The sequence below is a fragment of the Montipora foliosa genome, chromosome 3 (genome assembly GCF_036669935.1).
Source record: "Montipora foliosa isolate CH-2021 chromosome 3, ASM3666993v2, whole genome shotgun sequence".
Classification (NCBI taxonomy): Eukaryota; Metazoa; Cnidaria; class Anthozoa; order Scleractinia; family Acroporidae; genus Montipora; species Montipora foliosa.
This window is the reverse complement of record NC_090871.1, coordinates 62,246,341-62,253,840: the sequence shown is the minus strand read 5'-3', so window position 1 is coordinate 62,253,840 and position 7,500 is coordinate 62,246,341. Positions and strand designations below refer to the sequence as shown.

Genomic DNA, 7,500 nt, shown 5'->3' with positions numbered 1-7,500 from the left:
CTTTTTGTTGTTCCAAGTATTTCCATATCATTCAAATGTGAATGCTTCATTGTCGTGCAAATTCAAAACACAAAGAATCTTAACCCCGAGAGATTTGAATTGGGTACAACACTGAGTTAGCCGAATTGGTCTATTTTTCAGTGTCCCTGTTTGAAGAGATGTGTTAGGATTCTGCATTTGATTAGAGTGCACTTGACAACCGATGCCCTTTGAATGTGAAGAATGCTTGCCTTCCAATAAGCAGTATCCTCCACAAGTCACAAGTTTCAATATTTTAGGTGTATTTAATCACAATCTCGCTTGATACAGTCTTAACTCTGGTGCTCTCAATCACTGCCAGAATCCCACGCTATAGAAAATATTTTAAAATTTACATCAAGGCCCTAGATCACTTAGCAATTTCTGGTATCTGTCATTCTCTAATTGATTTGTTCCTGATAATACCCTAAAGATTTAGGAAACGAACCTGACAATCACGCAATCAACAACTACAACTATCTATCTTTATTTCCAAGAAGGTAGTCCAAATGCCGTGTAGTTTCCTCTATTCACAATTAACTTATAATCTGATACTCTGTTAAGTTGTCGAATGTGTGAAGAATTTTATCTTTTGCGGTTTGGTTTATTTTACTTTTACTTTTTTTCTTTTTTCTTTTTCATCACTTTCCTCTTATAGATGGAGTTTAGATTAGGTGTACAAAACAGTACATTTTCCTGAACTAGTCAGCAGTTTAAAAAAATTGCTTTCAACTGGAACCAAACAATTGTTTCATTTGGGGTGGAGGGGGGCTTACTACAAAAGAAGTGAAGACAGAGAACCCTTACTGTTTGATTGCTCTTAAATTATTCAAATTTCAGTGTCAGGCACTTTTTATTGTTAATATGTGTTCGGGACACTCAAAGCCCTAAAAGTAATCTTTTTTTTTACTTCTGATTGATAAAGAAGAAAGAAAGATCCATTAAACAATTGGGGTGCTGGGAGGGCTGTTTGTATAACACTGACATTTACCCCTTAGGGGCAGTTATGGTACAACGTGAAATGGGTTAAATTTCAAAGTAAAACTGTGGATCATCTTATTGTCTTAATTTCTGTGCACACAATTACCAGACTTGTTATTGTTCCTCAGGCCTGTTTTATTATTGTTTTAGAAAAAAGCTTTAGTTTAGCTTATGATCGATCTTTTATCCTTGATCCTTGATCCCTGTTTTCCAGAAAACCAACCTATCCTGACATTATGAGGGTCTATCAGAGCAGGACATTTACGAACCCGCTCTCGCATATTTAACCCCCTCTGATCTCAAATGGCCCAAAACTATTGAAGTTCCGACTAAACAGCCATGTTCACTCACAAAAGCGCTGATTTCGCTATCCAATTGTTCATCAGTGATGTCGCTAAAACGTGACAACTGGTTAAGGCCAAACTCTGATACTCTACGGTGAAAAGTCCAGCGTGAGCCGAGTACCATACGAGTCATATCCCAGCTAAAACCCAGAGAACAGAGCTCCACCAATGTCTATTCCTTTATGTCAAATTTTGGCCTCCCAACTTACCCGGTATCTACTCTATTTGGTGAACTTAGTGAAATTATGGCCACTTGTGAGCATCTTGTTCGAATTGGAAATTCACCCCTACGATGACAGTCTCAAACATCAACTGAAAATTCCTGGTCATTTCCAGAACTGCTTCCCTGTTAGTCTGTGATACAAAGTGACATACATTTTGCAAAGCTTAAACTGTATTTTCCAAACGAATGGTCAAGCTTTCCGTTATTACGATGTCATTCTTTGACTGATTTTGCTCCTATTCACTCAATAACTCATCTAAATCCGTAAAAAATAAACTCCATTGGCTATTATTTCTACCATTTTGGTCAACTTGTGTCACCTCACGATCGCTGCCGTCCGCCATCTTGCCGAGGGACAATTTTGTTTCCAGTCTCTCTCGTTAGCAATGGATGAGCTTGGACCCAATTTGTTGACACGAATTTTGGAGTTGTTGATCTTGACAGCGTTTCGATGGCTCAACATTGGGAACAGCAGCAAGTGTTGATCTTGCGGCCAAAAAACCTTTTTTGAGGCAATATTCGCTGTTGATTTTAAGACTAATTCCAATGTTGAAATTGACAAATTTATGGCGTTGATTTTGAGAGGAAGTTGTCGTATCAAAATAAAGAAAGATTTGTTGAATTAAAAATAAAGGAGTTGAAGTTGACAGGTAAAGAGTGTTGATGTTGATAAAGATTTGTTGAATTAGGTATCAAGTTGTTGGTTTTGGCAGGGATTTTCATTGTTGAATTTTGCTACAATTTGGCGACCATATCCGAAAACAGCACTATCCACCACGTTGTTTCGTATCTGTTGTCGAAAGGGCGCCAAAACTGACAGATTTTTCTCCCCCCTCGAGACGGTTTCAGCCAATCAGAATTTTACGTTCATCCAGTGAACGTAATAACAGAAAAACCACCCTCTCTTTTCTCCCTTCCCAGTTCTATTTCTGCGCGACTTGGTCACTCGCTTCTCTTCCCTGTCTACTTGCGCTTGCTACGCGGGCTAGTTGCAGACGCACCCAAATTTATCCCTTAATTTGTTTTTCAGCCGCATTGATTATTCCTGCTCAAAAGGTTTTAAAGAGGAACATTGCAAGGTATTTAGTAATACTAGCTTGCTGGGTGTACTAAGTTATTTGTCGTTTGATCGAACTATACTACCCTCTATTCTTTCCTTGCACATCGAGAGCCAGGAGCAAGGGCCAGCACAGTCGGATAATGCGCGACCTTGGTGCAAGAGGTCCCAAGTTGGATCCCCGGATCTCACATCCTTGTTTCGACTTCTTTCCTATCAGGGTAGCATACGTAGTCTTAAATTCCCTTAAAACGGAGCACTGGCGGAAAGAGGGGGGTAAAATGAGCGCACCGACGGCTTCCTGGGAGAATACCCTCGCTCTAGAGGGTAAAGGAATTACCGACGTTAAATAAGGTGTACCTAAAGTAAGTGATGTATTTTGAGCTTTTTTTTATTTACAGTCACTTGATCTCGATCCACGGTGTTTGCGTAGGCATGAATGATTTGTGTTAGAAAGTTATATCCCATAAGGTAATGTTTAAGGAGAGCCTTGGCAGTGGATAATTACGTCAAATTAAATTTGATAGAACTACGAGACGAAACTTTGGCTTTTGGAAAGCATCCGTTTGGAACAACACTGGATAAAAATCAAAGCTCAAAATTTTGCCAGTCAGGTGTTAAGCAAACACACTTCACTTTCAAAATCTGAAGGAAAAAAGGAAGTGGTTTTTTTTATCACAGGGGCACTTTAATGTATCTGAAGAATGTCAGTTATCAAGACAAGTCATTTTCCAAGTCTTCTGAGGTGTGTAGTTATCAATAACATTTGGTATGTTATCAGTATTTTCCTAAATAAATATTTCTTTATTTATGCCTAGCCTTTAGTTTAGTTACTAAATATAGCTTTCTGTTCTTGATTTTAGTTCTTAGCAGTGATTGCAAAATTTCATTTGCTATTGTCTAGGTTTATTTATCTATGTTGACCTTTAGTCTGGCCAATGAGTAATTGCTGTATTTTTGTCTACTGCTTTGTATTCTTTTAATTGCATTTGATTCCAAATGATCCGTTTGTTACCATTATTTCACAATTACTAGTTTCAATGTACTCTTGTGGGATTATTGTGCAATATGTAATTTGAAGCTCTTGCTATTTTCAAATCCATGCTTCATATAATAGTTCTTGGATTATAACATTGTTTAGTTTGTTTACAATTTGAAGTCATTTTACTTGTTTTGTTGGTAATTTCTTTGCCTTTTAGTTCGCAAGCATGTTTCTTCATGTATCAGCTATTTACCATAGTTTTGATTGTTCAGCTTGTAAATAATATCAATTTACTATATTTAATCCATTGGCTTATTGTGGCTTTGTTTACAAACAAAGCAAAACTCGTAAAACTTAGCTCAAATTTGTTGTTCTTGCGTTGACTGTTTTGGCCGTCTTACTGAAATATATTACCCTCTATTCTTTCCTTACACATCAATAAAGTAAGTGATGTATTTTGATATATTTTCGTTTACAGTCACTTGATCTCGATCCACTGTGTTTGCGTAGGTATAAATGATTTGTGTTAGAAAGTTATTTCCCACTAGATAATGTTTTACCGAAAGACTTGGCAGTGGATAACCACATAAAATTAAAATTTTTAGAGTTACGAAAAATGGGGCGAGACAAAAAGGAAACGCTTGCAGACAAACCCCTGCATTTTGAAAACCGGCAAGTTGACCTGTGATGCATGTCATCAGCTGTCATAAATTGACCAAGAAAATATTTGGTCTTCCATAGTGGAAATTAAACTTTGTGCAAGAAAAGGTTAAAAAATTTGGCAAGGAAAATAACAGGCATAACAGGCATTTCTACACACGTGTAAATGAGCACCTTTTCTGGGATAAAAAGCATCATATTTTCAAGCATCTTAGTTTGTCTAAACATTGTCAGGATAATTGCGATGTTTTTTGCTTAGAATTTATTGAAAATGCTACCTCTTTCTATCAACTCAAAATCAGGGAGAGCTTCCATATTGAGCAGATAAAACCTGCCAAACTCAACAAACAAGTTGATCATGTCGGTTTAGCATTACACTTTTAAAATTTACCATTGTGTCAGTTACAGTCTGTTTTCTATAGTATCGTTGGTTAGTTTGAGTTTCACCTCATGGTAAGGAACATTTGAAGAGCGCCTCTCAGCAATTTCACCTAAGACCGAGCAAGATCACAAAATCGAAAATTGCCAAACTTTGTCACAATGAAGGAATCCAAAAGCATTTTTAGAAAAATATGTTTTACTTTGTTTCGATACTTATTTTACCTGGACGGCGACTTTTTTCGGTATGGGGCCTTGCGAGCGAGGGAAAACGACTCCAAAATGTCGCTTGTTTGAATCGCTCTTTTTGAAATAACGAACGAGTAACTTAAAAATCAAAACAACATGGCACAGCTAGAGTAATTCATTCACCCTTTAGCGCTGTTAACGGTACAATATACCAAAACTGGAATTTTGACCAAATTTTAAAACTTGACCTTTTTTAGATTGATTACCGACCCTTGCAAAACAAATCTGGAATATTCTGGTTATTTCCAGAATTTTTCTTAGAATATGACAAAACAATTTCTAGAAATTCCTAGAATTTACCAGTTTCCTTGCCTGGAAAATTCTAGAAAATTCTAGAATGTTAATGAAACATGCTAATTAGGGAAGAAATAGTCAGCTTTATTCCAGAAATCATAATCTGGGATCAAATCAGGTTTTTCCAGCTTGTTACAAATGTTGCTTTCTAGATTTTTCTAGAAATTCCTGCATGCTATTAAATGAAAGCACGTGAAGATCATGTATTAATTTCCAGCTTTTTTCAAGGATATTCCAGTTTTTCATGATTTTCCTCTGCCTTTTCTCACCAGTTAATTTTATTCCTTGATGGTTTTAGCTTTTGGTTCCTTTAAGGCAATTCAGCCATTTGTAACTTTTTAAATTTATCACGAGTAACTTTACTAAACTTCTTACTCTAAGCAGTCAAATGCACAACAAAAACAGGCATCATTTTCTTGTCTGTGTAAAGAACTACCAAAGATCATTGAACACTTTGTTTAACTATAAAGTTATTGGTCATTAGTGGTAATCAGGCAGTCATGTCTTGTACCTTCCCTTGTAGAACCAGACACTGTGTAATCTATGTAAATCCTATTTAACGACCACATGTAAATGGTATGTTATGATATACATAAATTGGATACAGAAGCCTTATTCAAAGGCTATGTTATACGTATGCCTCATCTATATATTTTGAAAGGAAATGCTGTTTTAGCTAGTCAAATGGAACCTTTACATAGCATATGTAAAGGCTATGTTATGGGGTTTTTGTGTCCAAAAATAAAAATTGTTTCAACATAGTTTCTGCATAGATTCGAAACAGAAAATACACAACACATACATAATTATCCTGCTCCTATAAAATAATATTCCAGCAAATCAGAAATGTGCTGGAAACTACAAAAAATCCATTGTAGTCAAGCTATTAACAGTTATTATCATAGCTCACAGAAAAAAAAAATAGACGACAGATTTCAAAGCAGTTATACTTTTTTATTGCATGAGCCTAGAAATTTAATTCATGCCAAAATCTTTGGATTGGGTTCTTGTTTTAAATTTAACTAGACCCTCCGTGAGGGTACACTGGGTTGCCTGTGGTACGTGCACCGTTCCAGAAATCTTTTTTTCAAGTTGGGGGGTCATTAAGACCATTTAAGGGGTCACCCAGAAGTCATACCAGCAGAGGCCCTTTGGCTCACAGGTGCTCACACGTTCGCACGACGAACAGATCCTTTTCTGAGGTTAAAAACCTGGCTACCAGCCTATTAATTAATCATATGTCGGAAAGAAGAAATTCCTGTCCTCTCCAGAAAAAATAGACATGCATTGCTTACATGTGGTAGTGAAGTAACACAGCAATTTATTCCATATAAAATGTCAACTGAGCTGTGTGTTGTCTTCCAGGAGATTCAAGTTGTCCTTGCGTAATATGTAGCTCTAACAGTGCACGATATTGATTTGGTATTGTCTGTCATTGTAGTGCCATGATAGAAGTCTTGGGTAAATAGCCTGAGAAGACATGTGGTTACTAGCAAAGTACTGCTGAACCCAGAAAGATTGATTAAAATAAATGGGAAGTGAGAAACATTGGCTTCTGGGCTGACATGTTGATAATTTTCAAGCTCCCTCACATCTTCTTTCACCTCAAGTTTAAGCGTGCCCTCTGAGCATCTGACAGCTTTGTAATACTAAAGTTTACTAAAGTTTGCTATGGTTTCCCTGTCCGGAGGGGTTAGTATCTCGATGGGTGACCTCAAACATATACTCCTTCGTAAAACAGAAGCATTGGACCCTAAATACTATTAACGATAACAAATGCGAACTCAGCAAGGTACAGATTTTGTTAGCTTGCTTTATGCAAAAACAAATATTGATGCAAAAGTAAATTGATACACAGTTTTTAGAAAGAGCAGAAGGAAGTTTCCAGGACGGTCGCTCGAGAATAACATGTTTACGACATGAAAACAACATTAACTTTGAACCGTGAATATAGAATATAAAAGGTTACGATCAGCGACAAACATTTTGGGAGATCTTTCCTACGTTCAATTTTGTTATTGTACTTTTGGTTGCACAAATTAATCGCAAAATCGAAAGTGACATTGCAGGAATTCAGCGGGGGCCGTGATTAAGTTACCACGGCATGTTTACTCGCCAAACAGTGAAGCATCTGTGTCAAATGATGGCAAGATACCGGGTTTTCGTGAGTTTCTTTTTCTGTCAAGTGTTATAAAGTTTGACAATAAATGAACAAAGTCAAAAACAAAGATCACAATCGCCCAGACTCTTGAGGTTGACCCCGGGGTTGACCATTTTTTCTGCTGAGTCAAAAATTTACTCTCCAAGACAAGGT

The 7,500-nt window shown here is 36.8% G+C and overlaps 1 protein-coding gene and 1 pseudogene across 1 annotated transcript in view; one reads left to right on the top strand and one right to left on the bottom strand.

The window, feature by feature from the left end:
* The window catches only part of LOC137997891 (tetratricopeptide repeat protein 28-like), a 115,279-nt gene that overhangs the window by 78,997 nt on the left and 28,782 nt on the right, over positions 1 to 7,500 (top strand). The window lies entirely within an intron of this gene.
* On the bottom strand, positions 1,164 to 1,910 carry LOC137994310 (uncharacterized; annotated as a pseudogene).